Here is a 24,845-nt window from a genome sequence, read left to right as displayed (position 1 = left end):
TCAGTACCTGCTGGCCTCAGAGGCTTCTTTGGGTTATTTTGAGACTGTGCCATGCTTTCCCGTAGATCCTCTGTTGCACAGGTGATATATGTTTGTTCACTGGAAGCAGAGTTGTATCCTTCCAAATTTTCACATTTTTCTAACTAAAGGGGATATGTCCAACAAAACAGGGAGGCAAAAAGTATGTATAGCTTCTACCCAGGCCCATGTAATCTGTGTTATGACGTCAGTATCATGATCACTCTTTGACCATTTGTTCTTTCAACACATATCATCTGAGCCTTTCTTAGGTATCAAACTCTGTGCCAGGTACTGGGGAAACTTAGAATGGAAATAAAAGAATTCACATATCTTCATTAGCTAGAATCAGAAATCCTTACATCCTCAATGTCAGACCTTACCTAGGAATTGCAGCTTCTCTGCCCGGGGTCACAGCCAGTACATCTTGGTTAAATAGCCCAGCTCGGCTCTGCATACCCACCCCTGACCCTTTACCCTACTGTCCCTAGCCCGTGATGGAATCCATTTGAGATAGTTTGTAGTAACAGGGCTTGCTTCTGCCCCCCTGCATGCATCTGGAGCTGTGGATTCTTTGGGGGCACTGATGCATTTGTTCTGTCCCCCATTCCTCAAAGGCAGATGTGGCCAGCATCATCTCCCAATAAAGCCCTACTTCCAGGGATGTGAACAGTCACCTGGAGATTCTGCTAAAATACTCGTTGTGGTATAGCAGGCCTCGCATGGGGCCTGAGATCCTGTATTTCTAACAAGTTCCTGGGTGGCATCCATGCTGCTGCTCAACGGACTACACTAAGTAGTGAGGATGTTGGTTTTTATAGACCTCTCCTCATAGATCTCTTCACCTGCCATCTGCCCTTCCTCTGCTCCCAAAGGCCATTTCCACATGACAGAAGAGGTAGGGAGGATTCTGTAATAAAGGTCTGTTTGTGTGTCTCCCCCTGTTAAAATGCCTGGGTGTCTTTCTTCTTCCTGCTAAAACTAAACCCAGGCCTTTTCTCATTACTAAGAGCTTTCCAGAGTCTGTTGCCTTCCTACTCCATTGTCAGTCCTTATATAAAAGCTTCTTCCTTTACTGGGTAGCACATAGTTTTTGAACCCTTCTAGTTTTTCTAGGGCCTGTGCAGAGCATGACAGTGGGGAACAAGACAGACACCATTCCAGTTCACTTGTAGGTTGCAGTGTGGTACGGGAGACAGAAATAAATAACCAAACAAATATATAATTTCAAATTTTGGCAAGTGTTACAATGGGGCTGAGAGAGAGAGAGAGAGAAAGAGAGAGAGAGAGAGAATGTTTTTATAGGGGATACTAAGGGAAGGCCTTTCTGAGGAGGTGTTTCTAAATGGTTTCTAAATGGCGATTAGAGGGCAGAATGTTCTAGACAGAGAAAATAGCGTGAGCCAAGGCTCTAAGGCAGGATAGTGTGTGTGAAGAAGAGGATACCCGTGTGGCTGCCACATTGTGAAGTGGGAGGAGAGGGAAGGTGAGAGAACAGTCTAAGAGGAGACCTAAAGCCAAAGCTGGAAGGTGAGCACATCGTCGGGCAATGCTTGGCTTGGGGGACACCTGTTACTATAACTGCCTTCTTTTCTGTGTCTGCCTTAAGGATGGGAGGCCCTAGAGACAGAGGTAGTGCCTGTCACCACCTTCAACAGGCATGAAATGGAGTACATAGTGGGTGTTCTGTGAGTTTCATGGACAAGAGGGGAGCCTCCAAGGACTCTGGCCGAGAGGGAATGAGTAACCCATCTGGGACTGGAGTGAATGGATTGCAGAGAGCGCAGTGATTGAGAAAAATAAGCTGTCCCCAACCTGGGCTGAGTCGCTTAGCTAAACACCCACCTTGGTGGGAGGCAGAGAGTCAGAGGCTCCTTGCAGTGATTCTCTCCTTATGAAGACCCAGTCTGGCTCTTCAAATTATTCCCTCCAGCTCTGGAGCAAACGGTCTGATCCTCAAGCCTGGGATTTAAGACGGGCCATGAAATGTCAGTGGGTGATCAGGGCTGTTGGGGCAAGTGGTGGGTTGCACATCAAACCAGCAATACCTGCCCTCTCGCCTCCACCTCTCATTCGCAGAAAGAGCCTCAAATGCCAGCTCCCCTTGACTTCTGAGCTACAAGGAGTAACCCGTCAGCCATGGCTTGAAGTGCTGTCAGTTGCCCAGGGAATGTCTCAGAAAATGCTTGCTGGGCATGGCCCCCCTGCAGTCTGGGCAAGAAAGTTGGCTTTTTGTTAGAGAAGGTTGCCTGCTCACCAGTACTGATAAATAGCTTGTCTGAAAGGCAGGATCAGGATTTGGAAGAGTCTTTTGCAATGACTCCTGATTCTTCTAAAGAAGTGTGACTTCCAGATACTGCTGTGCCCGCAAAGCCTTCATTGGCCACAACATGTTGTTGCTCTAGTTTCCTTGAATTCCAGCACTAGCTGAAACAGAGTCCTCAGTTTTCCAGATCAGCTCAGCTGTCTTTTCTGGAAGCAAATGAAGAGACCTAAAGCATTCTTATTAGGAGCTGTAGTATCCTTTTCCCCATTCTCCATATGCGGCATACTGAGGTCCATAGAGCCACGGACAGTGATGGAGTTTGAAACCCAAGGTTTCCTGTCTCCATGTCTATAATCAGCTGCTCCCATTTAAAGTTAAAACAAAGGGAAGGAGTCAGGGAGGGGTAGCATTGCAGAGGAAAATGTGGGTATTGGTCTCTGGTAGTAGACCAATAGTTTTCTACTTTGTCTGAACTTCTAGAGTTGGCATTTTCTTTGTCCTGAGGAAATGAATCAAATAATAGTCCATAGCTGTGTGTTGACTGCTTTAAGGCCTCTGAACCTGAGGAAAGTTCTAAGCCCCAGTGGCATTCAGTAAGACTTCCTTCCATGGGGAATACTTCAGTCTGGTCTGGTTTACCACTGGAAGTGTTTGAATTCTTACCCCCAAATACACGGCCACCTTTTTATGGAGGTTTAAGAGGACATTTTAGTCTTACAGACAAAGCTGTTGGGAGAACCATGAGTAGATAGGTGGTCAGTTAATGAGAGTGAATGCGCTATTAATGGACTCCATCCCCTGGAGTTATGGCCACTGGGGTCAGGAAACAAAGGACAGATGAAACCATGAAACATGTTTCACAGGAGGGATTTGATATCATAAGTCAAATTCACAAAAATTAACGTGGGCAAAATATATTGTAGCATAGGTCCCCATCATCATCAGGGAAAACTACACCCCTTAAAAAATGATCACAGTACTGCACGGGAAGTGTTGCGCTTTCATGGTTGGATCTGAAGGCTATAGGGCACACTGTTAGGAATAGGAGGAAGAAAGAGCTTGCACATCAGCTCTGTTCTGGTTCCTGGGTATTTATCTTCAGGTGACATCACATGAATTTTACTTCTGTTTCTACACCCAGAAGTCAGACCATCCTAGAACTGGAGGAATGTGCTTAGGAGCCCATTTCTGTGGGGTTGGTGTTAGGGTTAGGGTTGGGATTAGAGTTAGGACTGAGATTGGATTTGGGGGGGTTAGGGTTGGAATTGGGGTTATGGGTGGGGTTGGAGTTGGGGTTCGGGTTGGAGTTGGGGTTGGGGTTAGGGTTCAGATTGGGGTTGGGGTTAGGGTTGGGGTTAGGGTTGGAGTTGGAGTTGTGGTTAGGTTTATGGTTTCAGTGTCCTAGCATCAGGGACACCACTCAGAGTTTCATGACTCCTCCAGGATCAGAGATAAAGGAACAAGAATGCACAAAGTCTTGATACGAAGGGATATGTTACATGGCAGTAAATGTTTATTCAGACTCCATACCCATAAAAGAGAAGGAGTTGAAAACCAGCAAGGGGGGTGGATAGATAAATTAAAGGCCAGGCCTACAGCTAATTTTAGGTTCTAAGTAGGCCCTTGGACTTAGGTTGGAGATAGTTAGCATCCCCCTAGTCATTAATGATCCTTGATGTCATGTTCTCCTGGCCAGAAAAACTGAAGTAGTCTGGAAGCTTGGTGAACATTTATTCTTTCTTACCATGTATTATGCATTGTCCTAATTCCTGTGTTGTGGCAAAGGACAAAGCAAGGAAAGCCTTAGTTTTCATGGAACTTACAGGTGGGCAAATTGAAAAGCAATCTCCTTTATTAGAGAAGATGTTCATATAAGGGACATTCTGGGTACTGTAGGACACTGAGCAAGGCCACCTCCACCAATTAGGAGGTGTGAACGGTCTTCAGAGGGAAAATGGTAGTTCTATTGAGACTTAAGGCTGGAAGGAATCAGCCAGAGCAAGAGTGGCATAGAGGGCAGCTCATCCAACAGATGGGAGAGGGTGGTTGAAGAGATAGATAAAAGACAACATGGCCCCTGAAGGAGCTGATGACAGTGTCAGGATGACTGACCACATGAGGACTAGGGACAGGGTTTTAGCTACAGAAATGAGGCTCAAAAGCAATCAGGGGCCATTTCTTCCCAGCCTCGATGGCCATGTGAGGGGCTGGACTTTGCCCTCACAGGGCTGGGGATCCTTTTGAGAGTTTCTGGTTTCAGAGTCACACTGGCTGAAGTGTGGGAATGGTCAGGGGCAGGACTAGAAGCAGAGTAGCTCTGAGGGGCCTTCTGGTAGGCATGAGGTCTCGATGTTTGTAATTGGTACAGAGATGGGCAGAAAACATCTTCTCTAGGGGCGTTCAGGAAGTTGGAACTGGTCTTGGTGACTGTGAATTTCAAATAAAGAAAATCATCTCAGCACTGAGCTTAGCAAAAGGACTTCTTCACCATCTTAGTCCTGGTAGGACTTGAAGATCCTCCTGCCAATACCTCTTTGGCCTCAGCCTGGGCCAGCTGGGAACCCCTTATCTGTGAGCCCCATTGCTTCCTCTCCAGTCATCCCATGGAAGGATGAAAGCTTATTGGAGTCCTGGCTGCCAGCTTTTCATTTTGCCTGTGTGCAGAGGGACATAGCCATGGCCGACCACAGTTTGGCAACCTGTGCTTTGAGTAGACAAGCTCAACTTTATTTCCTTTGGAGGAGAGAGCTTTTTTGGGAGGTGGAATGGCTCTGGGGTCCCCAGCTTGGAAGGGAGGAGAGCCCCACTGCTCCACATCCTGTTTGGGGTGGAAAGTCCTCTTTCACGAGGACTTCATTGAATCCCCTCAATCTGGACCCACTTGACCAAAGCTCAGATGTCTGTGCTAGGATTGCTCATTTCCTAGTCAGAAGCCACCAGTGCTTGGCCTGACCTCAAGAAGAGGGCTCCCCAAATGAAGCTGGGAGCTCCTGAGTGTCAGCTCCGTTCTCCCGCTGATGTGGCTGTTGGTAATTGGAAAACAAGCAGGCGAACACCCTTCTGCTGTCACCCCTCCTCCCCAGAACGTTTACTTCCTTAATCACTGTTAAACAATTAGCAAATGGCTCATTTATGTCTAGACGCAGAAGAGAGATGCAGAGTTAAGAATTGCTGTGGAGGAAAATGTTTCTCTTCTGTTTTGAGTGTGCACACACGAGGGAGGGGGAGAGAGAGAGCTTGCTTTACAGGGTTGGCATTTCTTTCAACATATTGTCGCCACAGATTATATTATTTTCAGAGTCATCTTAATAGTTTCCAACAATTGCTACCAAGTAAAGGTCATGTTTGAAGTTCTTGGCAAATGGAGTCTCTCTCTGTTGGCCGGCATTTCCCATGCACAGGCTGTTCTGAGGGTTAGAGCAATCCACACTGTGGATTTTAAGACTTTGCAAGATAGCATTAAACTTGGTGTCTCTTCCCAATCTCCCCCCGTTTTCGTGGCCCTGTTACCATGACAAGCATGGGAACCTTTTAGGTACAGCTCCTCTGCTTTGCAACAGAGCTGAACGTGTCAGTGTTCTGGGGGATATTTTTGGTTAGCCCTGTCTCCATAGAACCTGCTGGTTGAGAACTATCTTCACTTGCAAGTGGCTCATCGCTTCTGGCTAAGCAGAAAGTCAGATGATGGGAAACAAAAGCTGAAGGGTTTGCGTTTGTATATTCTGTGCTTTGGGGGACTGGAACAAAGTGATAGCAATGGCCCAAGGATTAGAGGACCAGTGGCAAATAGGGGAGCCCTGGGGAGGGACAAGAAACATTTAAAATCCTGACCCCATCCCCGTGTACTGTCAGGTAGCAGGGGGAGAATGCAGTAGTGTACCTGTGGACTATGTGAACACTAAGGGTCTGATGAGGGGGGTCATGCAGTAGGTTTCATTATTCTGATTTTCTGTTGCTTAGAAAAAGCTGGCAAGAGAGGTTTTATAACATTGGGGAAATAGTGGCTCTAACAAACTCTAAGCAGTTGTGTTTTATATGTTAAACAGTTTGAGATTTGGGGACACATCTCCCATGGCAGATGCCCCAACTTTGCCTTTTCCCCTCAGGTCTTGTTCATTTTCACCCTCCTTTCCTCAGTCAGCAGTAGTCAGGTATCATTTAGAATGAGAGCCAGAATTCAGGGTACGAAAACCCTCGACTCTTAGTTTAAATAGAATTCTTGCTCTAGTTTAGTTATCCTCCCCTTTTCTCCTTCGCAGGGTTTTTTGGAAGAAACAAGTACGAATGGTATATAAAAGAGTGATTGTGTCCTAGTTAGGATATAGGTTCTGGCTGCTGTAACAAAAACCCAGATGAAACAGAGTCTAAAATAGGATGGAGTCTTATTTCTCTCTCATGCAAACATCCTACAGGTCAGCAGCCCAATGCTGGTCATGACTAGGATCCTTTCAGCTTGTTTTGCTTCCAGGCAAATGAAATTGTTGAGCTTCTGCATCTGGGTCCAAGGTGGCTCCTGTGCCCCATCCAGAAAGAAGAAGGAATGGAAGGGGACACAATCTAGAAGTCACCAATGTCACTTCTGCTCACATTCTATTGGACACAATCCTAAGGCTTCAAAGGTTGCAAAGGAGTCTGGGAAATGTAGTTTTTATTCTGAGCAGCTATGTGCCTAGCTAAAATTTGAGAGTTATATAATTGAAGGATAGAGCAGATATTAGGGGTCCCTATCAGTCTCTAGCTTAGTAATATTTTAAATAGTCTTGATAATGACAAGAACAACAAAACAATAGCACTTAATTACTAAATATGTATTAAGAATTGTGACCTGTGCTAAGTGCCATAGTATTTTACTTCCTCTTTTATCCCATCTAATTCCCACAACAAACCTATGAGATAGTACTGTGATTAGTCTCAAATTAAGGATGCGATCATTGAAACAATGGAACTTTACCAAGGGCAGCATAGCTCGGAAGCAGCAGGGCCGACATCCTCGAACACTGGTCCTACTCTCCAATCAGTCTTTACTTCGATGAGTGCAAAGCCATCTGAAAAGTAATGTAAAATACCAGCTGTATCATCAGGATGCTTTTGATTTCAAGTGACATAAACATAACTCACTTTCTCCCTAATCCCCAAATGAAGATTTACTGCCATATAAGGCTAGAAAGTATACTGGGGAAGGCAGACCTCAGAGAAAGAAGAGGAAATTCAGTGTTGACAACACTACGTTTCCTTCTGTCTCTCTGTCTATCTCTGCTTGGCTTCATTCTGCAAAGAGGCTTTCTCCCCTTGGCAGAAAATAGCGATTTTGACAGCCCCAGATTCATTTCCTCCCAGCCTAGGAACTCGAAAGAAATGTACCAGTGTCTGTGCTTCAACAGCAGCGAAGGATTCCACCTGGATCTTTCTGAATCCTATGTCCAACCTTCAGTCGAATACAGTGGCCATCTGACCTTCTTCCTCCCTGCCATTCACTATGATCAAGGGTAATATTTTTTTCTGGAGAAGGAGGGCAAGATTATTCCCTGGATCAGGTAAAATTTCAAAAGCAGTGTACTACATAATCACCTCTTAAAATGTCAAATATAGTAACCTTGTTAACAGCTTCAGCTAAATGACACTGGCTTGAGCCGTAAGAAGTTATTAAGGCATTCTGAGTGTCTATGAATGATAGGCACAGACAGGCATAGAAGCCAAGTCTATACCAGACATGTTAGTTATCCTGTTAAAGGAAGAGTTCATGCAAAATAGAATAGATTCGGCCTTATTTTAATTCAAAATTCTTTTCAACCATTTGGCCTAATGTTGTAATACTTCCTTCTGATCATGTGGCACATCTGTCCTACTTATATTAAGCATTTACTTCTTCTTGGAACATGCCAAGATAACACAGGTTTCTTGGCTCCTGAGGATAAACTTTTAGGTAAAATGGTTATTGTGACATTTTCAGGAAGCACAGATGTTCAAACACCGTCCATGGTGAAAATGCATCCGCAGAATTTATACAGACTACTTCAACATGCAGATTAGTTATGCAGTTACAGCAGAAGGAAGCAATTCAGCTAATTATTTTACTACTTATTTCTATGTTCTCCGCAAACATGCATTTAACCAAGATTAGAAGAATACGTATTCATTTCTTCTTCTCAAATGCCCTGAATAGGATGCCATGTAATTAGTTAGCACTTTTGTTAAAAACACATTAGGAAGAATAACCTTCTTGTTGTCAGTTCTGTTGAATACACAATTAAACTATTTGATAAAGCAATTACCTGAACACAATTATGTTCATCTTCACCCCATCAGGAGATGAAATTAAGGATTAGGTAAAATTGCAAAGCCCAGGAGATCTTGGCAACCCTTACTTTAGGAGATAGAAAGGTCCCTGGCCAGAGTGAATTTGCACAGTGCTGTACATCTAATTAAATCATCATAAAACAATTTTAATTAAGTTCATGATCATATCACTTTTCTTTTTCTTTAAAAGAAACAAACAAAATCTTCCCTGTGGGTATGCTCTCTATCAGGCTTCTTCACAACATATTCCAAGATAACTTGAGCCACAGATATGGGTAATGCTCATAGAAACTGATCTCATTATCTAAGCTTTGGGTTAGTACCCATATATGTCATGTGAGAGAATGTGCTAGGTTAGAGTTTACCATGAATCAATGCCATAACTGCATATTGAGAGAAATGGCTTTGATAATGCTTTTGCTTTTACCCAAGTTAGTTGTTGGATTTTTCCCCTTTCTGAAACAAATGGAGTAGTTTTGCATGTTCACATACGATTGCATGGAACAGAAATGCCTCATCCTCTGGTCAAGGGTGGCTTTCCTGAGATACTGGGTTCTGTCCAGTAAGGTGCAGCAGCTTTTGGCATCAGGAGAGACCCTGTATCCAAAAGAGAAACTTTCCCAAGTTTTTATCCAGAGGAACTAAGGATTGCTTTGAAACCCACATCTCCCCAAAGGAGATATACCCAAAGGTTGCTATAGTAACCTGGGGACCCCGACCAGATTGATCAGATGGAACACATGATAAGGGTTCATTTGCTTTCTCCTCTCCTAGGAAAGAGATCAAAAGATGAGACTGTGTATCAGCATGGATGAGATGCCCCAAAGGTGGCAGAGAGCACACTCTGCTACACCTCTCATTATGTTCCATATTTCCTGCTGAAATCTCCCTGGACCAGACACCTAGCCCCTCTTGTGAGCACACCAACATACAGCCCAATTCCCTGGCACCAAGCAAAGCAAGATAGAGGTGAAGTAGAAGGGATGCAACTTGGTGTTTGGTTGGTTGGTTGGTTGGTTTTGTTTTATTTTATTGGTTTGCTTTTGTTTCCTTTTTTTCCTTTTAACATACATGAGAAGATGATCTATCTCTGACAAAAAGGAAATAACCATATTCCTGAGATTTCAGCTCTGAGGCTCAGCCTAAGCATCTCCTCAGTGAAGCCTCTGTGAGCCCTTCATGCTAATTTGGCCATTTCTTTCTCCTGAGCTCCATCAGAACCAGGTATATACTTCTTCTGGCACATTTATTACACCACCTTGGCATTGTTCATAGGTAAGTGTATGTACAGCTGCTTGATGAGATAGAGAGTCTTAAAACTATGACACAGAACTCCTCAATATAATATCCTCTTAAATGGCTGAGTTTGTAAGATATAAGGGAAATCCCTGGTTGAGAGGTGGGGAGAAGGAAAACCAGTGTGGACACTGACCACTGCCCTGGGTGCCCTGGGGCATGAGAAGGTGGAACGCAGCTGATCTAATCAAGAATATTTAGGGCAGCCCGGGTGGCTCAGCAGTTTAGCGCTGCCTTCAGCCCAGGGCCTGATCCTGGAGACCCAGGATCAAGTCCCACGTCGGGCTCCCTGCATGGAGCCTGCTTCTCCCTCTGCCTGTGTCTCTGCCTCTCTCTCTCTCTCTCTCTCCCTCCCTCTCCCTCTCTCTCTCTGTCTCTCTCTCTCTCTCTCATGAATAAATAAGTAAAATCTTCCTTTTTTTAAAAAAAAAATATTTAGAGGGCAACAGCTTACCTGCAGACTGGAGACAAGGCTGTCAGTTCTTACAAGGTGAGAAATTGGAGGTGAAACTTCACACATATATCCCAAAGCTTCAATTGTTTTACCCTGAATTAAAGAATGGGCTTGATTTAAAAAGGAAAAAAAAAATCTACCCATTGGTAAAGCCAGATAGCAAGAACATGTGAAAATTTCAGCCTGGATTCTGGCTTGGAAAAAGATCACCTGTAAAAACAAAACAAAACAAAACAAAAAAACCCACAAAAAAACTCTTTAAGAAAGAACCTGCATTCATTCCTATAGGGCAAGGGTGGTACACCAGACATTTAATGCCTGGTATGAGACACAAACATGTATCAGTCAGTGAGCAACTGTTGAGCTGTCCTGTGGTGTACCGTGTGAATGGTGACCTGAGTATGTGGTTGCAATTTATTTATTTTTTTTAAAGATTTTATTTATTTATTCATGAGGGACACAGAGAGAAGGAGAGGCAGAGAGACACAGGCAGAGGGAGAAGCAGGCTCCATGCAGGGAGCCTGACGTGGGACTCTATCCCAGGTCTCCAGGATCAGGCCCTGGGCTGAAGGCGGCGCTAAACCGCTGAGCCACCCGGGTTGCCCTGTGGTTGCAATTTATATTCTTGGCATGGTATCGAAAACCTGAATCTGGTTATTTGTTTTTTGTTTTTTTTAACATTCTTAGTTTATTAATCCTCTCATGAAAAATCTGCACAATCACCACAGATAAATCCACTGCAGAATCTTTACTCCTTCTGTTGTCCAATCTCCAGCTCACTTTTTGCCAGCATCAACGTTGGCTTTTGCAGTCCCCCTGACTTTCTTCATTCTGTTTTTGCATTCTTTGCGCTGTTTTCTTGAAGTCTTTTTCTTCTCATACAGGCCATGTCTTGCAAGTCTATGTTTGGGTTCATTTTTCTTTGCATAATCCAAGGAATCATAAATCATGCCAAAGCCTTGCCACCACCAAAATGGATTCTGAATTCAAATACAAATATGACATCTGCTGTGGTCTTGTACATTTTGGCTAGTTTTTCCCGAATTTCTGTCTTAGGCACTGTTGTCTTCCCGGGGTGAAGAACATCAATGACCATCTGTTTCCACTGAAGCAGTTGGTTGGTCATGAACTTCCTGGTCCCGATAGTTACTGTGTCGTTCTGATGGCGGCTGAGCTTCAAGTAGCCGGGGAAGAAAAGACTGAATCTGGTCATTTGACTTAAAGTAGTTTTGTGTGAGAATGCACTGAGGTTCCTGCAGATGTAAATGGTCTCTGGAGGACTAAGCCATCAGCTCAAGCTTCGCGGGATTCCCTCAAAACCCTGTCAAACATGTCTCATAATTCTTTAAAACATAGAGTGAAGTAAGCCACCATGAACAAGAGGCAGCACAGACAATCAACAGTAGAAATTGAAAGGTAGATTTTCATGTAAAATCAGTACAAATGTTTGAAGGGTTTAAATAAAAATATGACTGTAAAACCCAAGCAATGAGTTAGATGCTATCAGAAAGTGCCAACTCTGAAAGGGAGAAATAGAATCATTAAAAGTACATTTTAATGAAGGAAACACATGAAAATTTCTTTACCATGGAAAAGAAACCAAGGCTTTAGCTCCTTATTCTAAATTTTGCAATTAAAAACAAGCAGTTAAACAGATACTATTTCTGTACAAATCATATTTCAGGGTAACCATAAAGCTCTATTCAATAGGGGAAAATTCTTTACAGAAGAAGTATAGTGAATAAATGCAGAAGTAGTAACTGGGAAATCACCATTTTTCAGCCTTTAATGGTACAGCTGATATGGGCAATAGTCAAACCTGGATGAAACCATTAAACAACAGATTGATAATGAACTTGAGGCTATTAACTCCTGAACCTTCAGATAAATCACAGAATCACTGAAATGGACAAGTGGCATTGTTTGTCTTCAGGTGTCCTGTGGTAGGGAGCACACAGCTGGATGTGAAGTATCTTGGCAAAAGAAGTTGAGCTTAAATCTAGTCAAGCCTACAGTGCTACCTTCTGTTGACAGGATGTGCTAGGTGAAGGAGTGTGTTCAGGGAGGCCTCACAGAGGCAGATAGACAAATTCAGAACATGGAGTGTTCAGGGAGCCAGAAAATGGATCCAGTTAGTGCATGAAAAAAGGAGGAGTGGGACACATAGCTGCCAAATGTTTTGTCAACACTGGTTGAACCCAAAGAGAAACAAACCAGCAAAATTGTAAAAGGGAAGGATGTTTGGCGGACTCTTAGGAAAATTGATTGGGAAGTGGGAATGAGATACGGTGGTAGCATTGTAGTTGAATAAGAAAAACCCATAGTTGTACAAGAGATACACTGTGAGGAACATAGAGCATTTGCCATATGGCAATTTATGAGGAAAGAAGGAAGGAAGGGAGGATGGAAGGATGGAGGGATGGACAAGCCAGTGTGACAAAATCGTGAAAATTGTTAAACTGAGGTTGTGGAGATCCACTATATTAATTCCTCTACTTTGGCATATATCAAAAATTTTTCCTAAGTAAAAAAAAAAGAAAGAAAAGAAAAGAAAAAAAAGAAAAAAGCACTCTTTGAGGGGAGAAACTATCTCCTGTTAATCTTACCTCCAGTGTTGAATAAATAAAGTGAATATTAGCAAAAGGAAGGAAGCTGTGTATGTAAGACAGTTTTAGGAAAAACCAAAGTGATAAATTTGTAAAACCATAAAAATATATACCTCATAGGCTTAAAAATAAAAGTTAAAATTATACAACTTGTGTTTTTTTTCTAAGGAAAAAAACAGAAGAATTTCTGTGGCCTTGGATTAGGCAAGTATTTGTTACATACAACACTGGAACAGTGTTGTATAAAATATAAATTGGATAAACATTTTTCATCTCTGCCTTCAGAAGACACCATTAAGAGAGTGAAAAGTGCAACCACAGCCTAGTACAAAACACTTGAAGATTGTGTATCTGGTATAGGACTTGGGTCCAACACATATAAAGAACTCTTTAATTTCAATAATAAGTAAACAGGCAACGTAATAAAAACAGGGGACAGATTTGAGCAGGCATTTCATCAGAGAGGATAATGCAAATAAGCACATGAAATATGCTCGATGTTATTATCACTGAGGAAATGCAAATTTACAACCACAGTGAGATTCCACAATATCTAGAATGTCTAAAATTTTAAAAAAACCAGTCATTTCAAGTGCTGACAAAGATATGGAGGAAACAGTACCCTCCTATATTGCTAGAGGGAATGTAAAATAGTGTAGCCACTGTGAAAAACATTTGGGAAGTTTCTTAAAGTGCCATGTGTATGATCTAGCTGTTCTAATTGTAGATCTCCACCCAAGAGAGTGGACGTACATGCACACAGAATAGTTGTTCACACATGCTCATAACACCTTTATTTGTAACGTCCAAAAACTGCAAGTAACCCAAATATTCATCAAGTGACTAGATGAACAAATGTGATGCATCTACACAATTGAATACTGTGCAGAAATAAAAAGGAATAAACTCCTGATACACATAACAACACGAATACATCTTAAAATAATTATGCTGGGTGGAAGCCAGGCAAAAATAGTATCTACTATTTGTTGGCATTAATATAAAACTTCAGAAAATGCAAGCTAACCCGTGGTTTGGTGTTGAGGGGTTGGGAAGGCAGGATTACAGAGGGGCAGGAAGGACCTTTTGGGGGTGATGGGTATCTTCATCACCCTGATTCCAGCAGAAGTCTCCTGTGTATTTATGTTTAGCAAAGCTCTTCAAACGGGATGCCTCAAATATGTGTGGTTTATGGTATGCCAACTGTACCTGAGTAGCACTGTTTAGAAAGTTTGTAAACAGATGGCCAGAGCGGCAGAGGGTGTCCTGAGCATAGCACAGTGGTCCACTTGCCCACGGTGAGCTTGCAGGTCTCTCTTGAGTGGTGCTGGTACCTTCTCCTGCTTTGTGGCCTCATCTGGGCTGGACAATAATGTCGGAAAACAGAGTCAACACCATCCACAGATTTTCCTGGTTTAACACGTAAAGAGAAAAAGACGTACGTTACTGTGAACACTCAGTCACTTTGGGCTCTTCTTTCCTGGAGAGTCCTCTTGTACTTGAGGCGTGTCCTGGCCTGTAGCACTCCCTGAGACACAGAGCCCGGGTTTCAGGTGTTCGTTTGTGGCATCTCCCTTCTGTCCCTCTTTGAGGAGCAAAGATCTCAGGACACTGAGCAGTAGCCAGAAAAACGACTCTGGGAGCGGCTGGCCCAAGGCAGGTCTCCCAGGGTGGCTGGTGACACCTGCAGACCTCATGGCCTCTCAGAGAAAGTGCTTGGGCCAGAGGGATGGTTAGGGTTCACTGTGCGGCAAGAAGAAACTACACCAAGTATATAAATGCCCAAGAGCAAGAACTCATGGTCAGTGCAGGTGAGGGGAAAGATGACATGTTTGACATGGACCCTGTGACAGCCACGACAAAGCCATCAGTCCTAGATGACGGGAACAAGGGAGACAGTGCCTTCGAGGGCTGCACGCTTAGGATGGGCTGCCTCAATCTTCTGCTTCTGCAAGTGTTCATCTCCGTTTGCTGATTCCTGTCTCACACCTCCATGTGTGCAGAGTTGGAGAGGACACCAAGTTTTTTGGGGCCAGCCTTGAGACCCTTCTCCAGGGTGACTTCTCCAGGCATCAGTGCTATGTACCAACACCACGGCAGATACTGGTCCTGTCCCCAGGTTGTTTCCTGATTCGGGAAGATAGACTATAGACAGTGAGAGTGTCGTAGGTCAGCCAGGTGAGGGGTATGGTGGAGGTGTGGGCAGGTGAGGCGTGTGTCGGAGCATGGATGGAGGATTCACACATCAGTGTCCTGGTTAAGAGCTTGTCTGATGGGGCTGGACAGTGTCTGCTCAGATCTCAGGTTAGCTTGTTAGCCATGACCTTGAACAACTTCTGAAGCCTCTTGCTGCTCCAGTTTCCCTGTGTACAAAATGGAAATAATTATACCTACCTCACAGACTTTTTGCAAAGGTCAAATTAGTGATTACATAGTCCTATGAATGGTATCTGGCATATAGAAAAGCCATCTATAAATATGATCTGTCCTCTCCCAAAGGAGATCTGAGGACCTGTTCCAGAAAACTTGTCCCCATCTGTCCCCAGTAGCCCACATTTTACATCATACTTGACATTGTCTTCCTGAGGTCTTGAGCAGGTAGGGTTGCTCCACATTCTGAACGATGGAAGCATGGTCTCCTGGCAATGCCCAGCAGGTAGATGCTTGGCCCGTTGGTGTTAAATGGCACTCAGGTGCATCGTAACTCATTCCATGGATGTATAGTGAGCACCAGGCCACAGCAGGGTTGGACATGGCTAATATCCTATTGGTGATGAGAGTGGGCCTAAGTTGAGAACTTATTATCGAGTGGCAGGATGGTGAGGAAGTGGTTGCAAGTGGGAATGGTCTCTGCACACCCACTGTTCTGCTCCACTCACCCTGCTGTCATCTCACCCTTTTCTCTGCTGCTGGTTCATTCATCAAAGGCTTGCTGAGCCCCTGTCATGTCCTCAGTACATGTACAGGTTGCCAATGCAGGCAGACTGAGCCAGCTGCCCTTTCTAGGATTTGGGAGTAGCTTTGTTGGGATTGGTAAGCCAAGGTTTATGTATCTCTGGGACCGTGTCCTGTTGTAGGACAGAGTGGCAGTGACTTTGGCCATATCCTGACCATTTCTGGACTGGAAGGAGACAGAAATGTGGTCCTAGCCGAGTTTGTCAGATGTGCAAGTGGAGCAGCAAACTTGGCCTAGATCTGCTCCTTCCTGGAAAGCTTCCCACCCCCCCACCCATTCTAAGTAACTAAGCAAAAGCAGGCCCTCCAGTCACATGGCCAGGGGCATGTGGGCCACTCCAGAATCCCTCTCCAGGGGCCACCTTCATGTCCCCTGGTCTGGGCACTGTACTCCAGGCCCATGTTTGCACTGCTGACCACCTACAGTGATCCACACCAGTAGCAGTGCTCACACCACACCCAGTGTCAACCATGTGCCGCTCACCATGCTACACACATGACATGACAAGATCATATTTAATTCTTACACTGGTTCTCTCAGCTACACAGTAGTATCAAACCCCTTCTTGAGATAATGAAGAGAGAGAGAGTCTTAACCATTAACACTGCCTTGGTCTCTCAGCTCTAAGTGGAGAAGCCAGGCTTCACCATAAAGTTATTGTGATCACTCGTGAAATCCAGATGGTCTTCATCCCAACACCACTGAAGTCCCAACAGCGTGAATAGAAGTGACTCATTCAGAGTAACCTGGGACGGGTGGAAGTCAATTAGTGACAAGAAAATCAGTTCCTAATGAAAGAAGTTTCTTGTTCCTAAGTTCAAAGAAATACTATGGCTCTAGGCTGAGGATCTGCTAATCCTATGGTGACAATTGAATATAGATAATGGCCTGGGCCAGTTTATGGATTTCTTGAACACAACTGTGCTTTTATTGATTACTGGCTTTTATTTTTTTATTTTTTATTTTTTATAGATTTATTTTTTCATGGGAGACACAGAGAGAGGCAGAGACACAGGCAGAGGGAGGTGCAGGCTCCCTGCAGGGAACCTGGTATGGGACTAGATCCCCAGACCTGGAATTACACGCTGAGCCACCCAGGTGTCCGGATTACTGGTTTTTAAAGTGACACCGAGTGGCCCCTTTTCCTGAATAGTTGAAATGTTCCCCACAGGGAACATGAACTCCTCCCTTTCAGCACTCTTCTTTCCCAAACTGTGATCAGATGACCCAGGCCTGCTCAGAGACCTGATCAGGACATCTGGGTATTGGTGGCATGCAGGGGAGAGCTTGGTCTCTGTAGATGGCAGCCGACCCCACTGGCACTGCCTCCGTGTGGTGCCCTCTCCCAAGTATCCTGCTCTGAAGCTGTCCTCATGGAAACATGTTTTTGTTTTGTCTTGGGCAGCAAGCTGTTGTTTTATTCCAGACACGTGGAAAGAGCGATGTGCCCACTAGCAGAAAATGAGCTCAGCACATCATTGAGCAATTTCAGGGCCACTACAAAGAGTCAGGGGCCGAGGATGAGTCGGGCTTGTTCTCATCACTCCATTATTGTATCACGTAAACACAGTGCTTCTTGCCACATACTTTGGTGCTAATAGCCTCCCCGGTCTAGTCTCCTAAGGGACCCTACCTTCTCAGTGAGAGTGCACCCTCTCCCTCCCATCCACCTCTCCCTCACCCTGCCAGGTTCTTGGGTAGCACTGGGAGCTGGTGCTGTGGGTAGGGAGTGAGGGGTCCTGAGGTTACTTGGTTTTCACAGCTCACAGGTTTTCTTGATTGCATGTTTTGTAGATCCACATTTTTATCCCTGTCGCTATCATTTTTCTTGACCTGCTATTTCAGTCACTCAAAACAGTATTACTGTATTGCATTGGAATTTCTTGGGCTCTTTTCCCCCATGAAGTTTTCATCAACCTAGGGAGAGTAATAGCTAACGATAAGAATGGTGAACCACAGTTCCTTGCTGGTGGGCAGGCCCAGCTGTCAGGAACAAGGCCAATCAGCTGGTGCCCGGTGCCATGCCTACACCTGCTGCCACCCTGGGTGCTTGCCTTTCCCCAACCAGTCAGGTCCTCTCAACCCTGGGGTAGATTGGTTTTGGTCTCATTTTCACAGAAGAACCAAGCATCACAAACAGGTTGTTCCTTGCCTGAGATCCTACAGCCGTAAGTGACAGAGTTGGATCTGAACCTCAGTGGAGCAGAACCTAAACAGTTCCAGTCTCTTTCAGTCATTAAAGTATGGGAACGCTTCAACTTTGCTGGTTTAATGGCAGTGAAAGTTCATAGTTCAGTGTGTTTACTCAATGTCGTTTGAATGGCCTGCTAGAACTATTCACTCAGACGTGGAATTGGTATCGCCTATTCACTGTGGCCCAAACAGGTGATTCTCCCTCTTGAACTCTTCATTTTCTCTCATCCTCTTCAGCCAGTCCATTCTCAAGCCTTGTCCTCTTAAACTCCAAACTGTGTGTGATTGACTACAGCTCATTGCTGGTACTCCCATGATACCAGTGCCACCATTATTTTGCACTTGGGCCCCTGCTGTCCTCCTCACTGGCCTCTTTCCATCTGTGTTTGCTGCCATTGGTTGGTTCCTTATAGAGCAGCTGAGCAAGCAATTAAAACACCTGTGCACTTGCCATCACCTGCAGAATGATGTCTAAAATCCTTAGCCTGCTTCACACATATGCCATGATCTGACCTCTGTCGAACCATATTTTGCCATGTCTCTCTGTCCATCTCTCTTTGTGGCCACCTTGATGTGCATATCTCCCCCTGGTGTGTCAAACGTGTCCCACATCAGAGTTTTTGTGCATGCCATTCCCTCTGCCTGAATCCTCTTGCCCCAAAACTTCACATGGATGCTACCTTCTTATCATTCAGGTCTTAGCTAGCAGGTCCTCTCCTCTGAGAAGCCCTCCCTGACCACCATGACACAACGGAGTCAGCTTCACTATCACTTATTTTCTAATGCATTGCTCTGCTTTCTTCCAGCCAATTCCCTGTGTCTCCCATCATCTTATTTTACTTATTTCTCTACACTATATGCTCCATGTAGGCAGGGATCATGTCTGTCTTGTTTCCTGCTTCGTTTCTAGAATGGTGTGTAACATATAGGAGGGACTCAGTAAATATTTGTGAATGAAAGATTTGATGAACAAATAAAGTATAGAGTCCTCAAAATGGGCTGGAGTAGCTTTGGAGTATAGCTCTGGGCTTCTTCCAGTCTAGAATCTCTTGGGGCTCGGGGATGATTATACCCTCCTGCCCACTGATGAGAATGACAGCTTCTCCTGATTGCCCTCTAGGAGTCTGGGGAGATAGGGAGAGCATAAAATCATGATGCTAAAGACAAAGGTGCGTTGACTGCTGTTGACATGTACAGATACATATGCTTGAGAGAGATGGAAGAGCTGGATGAGAATGACCAACACTGCATCCATCCATCTGTTCACTTGTCTCTCCTTCCATTCATCAAGAATATACTGGTTACTTGCTTCTCTCTGGGCTGCAGATTTAAAAATGTATTAGGTAAAGTCCCTGCCCTCATAGACTTCTCATTTCAGAAGGGGAAATGGAAAGCCCTGTGGTGTTAAGTGGTTTCATAAAGATGAGCATGTGGGGATGCCTGGGTAGTGCAGTGGTTGAGCATCTGCCTTTGGCTCAGGGCATGATCCCGGGATCTGGGATTGAGTCCCACATCAGGCTCCTTGTGGGTAGCCTGCTTCTCCCTCTGCCTGTGTCTCTGTCAATCTCTCTCTCTCTCTCTCTCTCTCTCTCTCATGAATAAATTAAAAAAAAAAGATGGGCATGTGCAGAGTACACAAGGGCACACAGAAGGGTGTCATATCTCACCTGGGAAGTTAGGGAGGGTCTTCTGAGGAGATGATAGCTGAGCTATGTGGGAGAAGTGTGAAGGATGCTGGCAGACATGGAAGTGAGCCCATCAGGGGCTCTCTCTCCCTTCACACCACTATAGCAAACTCCTGCTCATCCTCCAGATCCTAGCTCTAGGTAAGTCCCTTGTGAATGCCTTCTCCAATGTCCTCGGGATGTTAGGCCCTTTGTTAAACATGTCAACAGTACCAGATACCTTTTATTCTTGGCATTCACCAGAGATAAGGTTTACTTTTGTATTTGTAAGGTTATTTCATTAATAACTCTCTCCCCCAATAAACTATGAGTAACTAAGAATAGGAACTGCATTTATATTTGGCTCACTGCTTCATTCCCAGCAGCTTACACAATGCCTCGCGCAGAGAAGTGACTCAGTAGACACTTGCGTACTGAACACAGGTGGGTTGGGAAGTGGGAAAGATAAGGCCTAAGAGGTGAGCAGGGGCAAACCGTGAAGGATTTGTAGCTTCAAAGGAAGGACTATGTAGCTTCCTAGTGGAATTGACAGGAAAATGATGGAAATGTAAGTTTATTGTTCTGTAAGGACTGACACGAATGAGTACTTTGGGGACTCTTTTTTTGTCATACTAGATAGAATAGCTTTGTGAGCAAATGTAACCTAATGTAAAAATCTCTAAGGACAAATGAACTCCCATTTCTGGGACTCTCAGTCCTGGAGAAAAGACTTCAATTCACCATTTACTGTACCTGTACCTTTATGCCACCCTTTGTGTCTGGCCCTGGAAATGACAGAACGAACAATTCAGGGCTCCTCCCTGGCAGTAATGTACATTTGGAGGGGAGGGATGGTCTGTGATCCTCCAACAATGAGCAAACTTGGAGTGCAGATACAGAGGAAGGTTCAGGGAGCCAGCGGGACCCAGAAGTTAGCGTAACTGTGTCTGTCCAAAGAACTGATATTTTTATTTGTCCTTACCTGTAAACCGAGATTAAATTTAGATGCTGCCAGTGGGCACATGTCCCAGTGGAGATGTGCACAGGCCCTTTCCAAGGACAGTCCAGGGCATGTAGCAGCCTGGTATTGATGCTTTTTATGAAGAAATTGTTTCTTATCCTCACCTACAGCAAGCATTTTGTTATTTCAGTTTAGGATAACCCTTGCAAGTGTCATCCTGTAGTGGCTTGGTGCTGTTTTGCTAGACCTGTTACTTCATATTCCTAACAGCTTCTACAGTGCCTGTAGCTAGTAGGCGCTCAATAAATGCTGGTGGAAGGAAGGGGTGGAGTAAAGAAGAGACAGTCCTTGAAAAGACAGAGCAAATGACTTATAGGTTACCAAGTGTGAAGGATATAGTCCTCAAACTCCTAAAGAAACTGTCAAGTTTGTTAGATACATCTGTGCACCCTGTCTGGCCCACTCCACCAACCCTGTCCATTTGTGTCTCTGCTACATTTTGCCTCTTGGTCACTGAAGATGGAAGGGTGGGAAGAGAACCTGTGGCCTAGTTTTTATTGTTTTGTGTTGCCTTTTCCCCATGACTTGGCTCAGTTCCATGGCTGCATAAACATGTGAGAATATGAGGGAGGAGGTAGACTGGAATCTGAAACCAAGCCAGAGAGAACTGTAGAAAAGAGCTTCATGATGACAGGTGCTTTAGAGTCTCAGGAGAATCAAGTTTCTTCTTGTCAAAGCCCCTTGTTTAAAAGCCCAAGGGAACAAAGGAATTTTCCTTTTATAAAATCTGCCTATTCTATTTGTGCCATGACCCTTTTCCTTTTCCAACTCGGGGACTATGGAGCATTTGAGAGGCATTTCAAGCTTTCAAGATGAAGCTCTCCAAAGCATCTGAACTTGACTAATTCTACTCTTTCATTAACTTTAGGCAGCAAAAATGCTGGCTGTGTTCTGATCCCTGTACTTGGCTGGGCCTTGGGGAGTGTGGAGACAGGATGGACATGGTGCCTGCCCTCTAGGAGTTGGCACTTATAGCTGCCGCTTACTTAGGCTGGCTGCACAGTGAGCAGCACTGAAATGGAAGTTCAGATGTCCTCAGGCAGTCTATATCTGTGTGTCAGAAGCCTGACATCCACACATGGAGAAAGGCCTGGATACAGCCAGAGACAGAGACCAGGGGTTAAGTCCTAGTTCTTTCAGACTAGGACAACAGAGATGTTCTGAGGTGGAGAACAGAGCTGGGATTCTTCTCCTTCTCCCATTGTGCCATGACTCACGAATATGTTTGTTGACTAATTGCTTCTCTTTGAGAAGTTTGGAAATTACACAGCAATTTTATTGACAAAAGGATGAACTTCAAATTGCTGTTTTGCAAAAAATTGTCTTGTTCTTGAGGCAATCTCAACCCTTTTTCATTGAAATAAAATCTTAATACTAGCAGCTTGTCTCATGTGGGATCTGCACATTTTGTTAGAGAAAGTATTGCTTCCCTTTCTGTTGTTTTAAATGATGGACCATTTCCAAGTTGATTCCATTTCTCCATGGATTCCCAATCAAGTCAGTGAACAAAAAATATCTAGCACCCAAGTGTTAGATCCAGTGCTTATATCCCAGGCAATTATTTGGGGAGTAGAATGAGCCAGCCTGCTGGTGGCCTCTATCACATTCCTCAGTCACCTTCTGGGTATATTTTAGAAGGTGTCATTTTTTCCATATTCTAGCTCAAACCATAGAATTTTTACAGTTAAAAAGCTTTCTAGCCCAGGACTTGCCAAGGGGTATTCAAAAACAAGTTTTTAAAAGCTTATTCTCAATTTGTGTACCTATTTTTCCCCTAAAAATTAGTGTAAGTGTGGATATTTTTGTCTCACTATGAGGTGATGCATCTGAGAGGACTTTGGAGTTGCATGGACCTCCAAGTTCAGTGGAGAATGTCACTTAATGAAAGCCTTGTCTGTTTTGCATGGTTTCTAGAAGTCAGCCCCTGGGTTTCCTGTTGACTGAAATCACAAGCAGTTGTGCTAACGAGATCATTCAGGAGGCACTGGTAGGAAGCAGCATAGCTCTCCAGGTCTTGAATATGAAGATGACCTTGTTGGTGTCCCGTTGCTCTCAGAACATGGACACCAAGGCCTTCTGCCGTCACTTTGTGGCAGGTATGGGAGAAGGAGGAGGGTGGCCATATCCAGGGAATTAATAGGTTGACCACTAGGGTTAGTGTATTCGATCTGAGGTATGGGCTGTCCCTATAGTTTTGACTCTGCAAGCCTGTAGGCATTTCTACTTGCTTTCCCCAGCAGAGCTAACAGAAAATTAGAAGAAGCTGTTGAGGTAGAGTGGCTTTGAAGATTTTTGGTTTTGTGTTCTTCCAGTTTGATTCAGAGGGAGTGTCAAAGACTTTGATGCTTATGAGCAGGGACAAGAAGGGAGATGGGAAGCCTGGAGGGGTGGTGATAAGCTGGCTCTGTCAGGAGCCGACCCTCTCATCCTCTCTCTCTTCTTGCATTTTTGTTCTAGCTCCTCATTTCTGTCCTGTGTAGTTCTTCAGTACCTCCTATCGGCCAAGGTCACAGTGGTTTTCCTGGCCTCTTTTCCAGGTACATAGGCTGTGCTTCTCCTCTGCTTGAGCAAATGCAGTAGTTTCTTGTTGTGCCTCATGACAAAAATGAGCTCTAGTTTGGATTCTAAGCCTCTTTCCTAATCTCTGTGCTCCTGGTCTCCTCCATGCCATGTTGTGTCCAAATCTTCAGAATCTTGCACAAAGTTGCACAGCCACCAGGAAGAGTTGTCCTCACGTGAGTTTGCCATCTTTCAGCTCCCATGGTACTGAGAGTCACCTGCCATGGTCCACAATGTCATTGTGGCCAATCTAGTATAATATGCTAGTTGATCCATTTGTTAATCTACTTGAAAACTCTTTGAGGTCAAGAACTATGACCTTGCTACTACATTGTGAATCTCTCAACATACAGTTTCTGCCAGAACAGAGGTGATTGGCATGAAAAGCTTAGGACAGCCGAGGGGTGGGGTGATGGTGGGTAAGATGAGCAGCAGGAGGATTAGCAAACTTGCTCTACAAGGTTGATAGATTTGACATCCTGATATCACTCTTTTTATCTTTCTTTATAAATGCCTTGGAGCAAGCCAATCAGGTGATTTGTATCCCAAAGTAGAAACAAGCCCATTTGGGAGACAGAGACTGCTCATCTTTCAACTCTGTAAGATACTGCTGAGCAAAGGAGAAATGTACAGGATTAAATTCCCATAGATTAAACCCGGTGGTGGTAGGAAGTTAAATTTACCTAATGAATATGCAGGAGGTGGTCATGTGACTTCCCATTCATGACGCCACTCAGACTGCAGTCACATTTGTGGGTGGCTCTGTGGGAAGAAAAGATGTAGGCTCTCCCTGGACAGGAGACCACATCCGTTCGAGGTAGGATTTTCTTTTGGCTAATGAAGGCACAGTGTATTTGATTTGGAGAGAAGCTTAAAACCTAACTGGTCCAGCCTCCTGGTGCCCACTCCATGACTTCCCTGAGGTTTATAGATGTGAGGACTGAGCCCAGGAGAAGTCAGGTTATTGTCTGAGCAGAGACTAGACCTGAGCCTCCTGATTTCCACACAAGAGCTTTTCATCAAAGGGTGACAGATGTTTGTGGGTACCAGGAAGCTGAGAGAAAACATATAGTGTCAGCAGCACCCAGAAATCCGGGTGGAAAGTTGCAGTTAGGGAGCTACCGTGTGTTTTCCCTGGTTTACATGCTTTTTTTGGTTCACTTTCCCTTCTTTTTTTCTGCCTGCTTCCTGACCTCTTTCTGCGGTCTTTCTCGGTCTCTCTCCCATGAGGCTAGGGAGCCATCTCTGGGCCTCTGAAAGATCCAGCTGATGCTGTACTTCTGACTCCAGCCTTGCCTGCATGTCACAAAACAGTGCTCCCTGGGTCCCTTGCCCCAGCAGCCATGCTGTGCCTTCACTGGGAAAGATGCTGCCAACCACTGTGAGCCCTCCCTGCTGTGCAGAGGCCCAGGGGTATAGGAGTTCTGAGGGTGAGCGATCTTGAGTAGGTAACTCTTTTAGGTGAACCTGAAGATAGGAACAATATTGATAATGGTAATGATAATGGAACAATAA

At 44.5% G+C, this 24,845-nt stretch overlaps 1 protein-coding gene and 1 pseudogene across 3 annotated transcripts in view; one reads left to right on the top strand and one right to left on the bottom strand.

Moving 5' to 3' along the window:
- The window catches only part of SPOCK1 (SPARC (osteonectin), cwcv and kazal like domains proteoglycan 1), a 495,339-nt gene that overhangs the window by 357,220 nt on the left and 113,274 nt on the right, over positions 1-24,845 (top strand). The gene's annotated exons all lie outside the window — the stretch shown is intronic.
- Positions 11,108-11,544, bottom strand: LOC106559513 (annotated as a pseudogene).

This window comes from Canis lupus, chromosome 11 (assembly GCF_011100685.1).
Source record: "Canis lupus familiaris isolate Mischka breed German Shepherd chromosome 11, alternate assembly UU_Cfam_GSD_1.0, whole genome shotgun sequence".
Taxonomy (NCBI): Eukaryota; Metazoa; Chordata; class Mammalia; order Carnivora; family Canidae; genus Canis; species Canis lupus.
The sequence above is the reverse complement of the archived record's forward strand: the minus strand, read 5'-3'. Positions and strand labels throughout refer to the sequence as shown.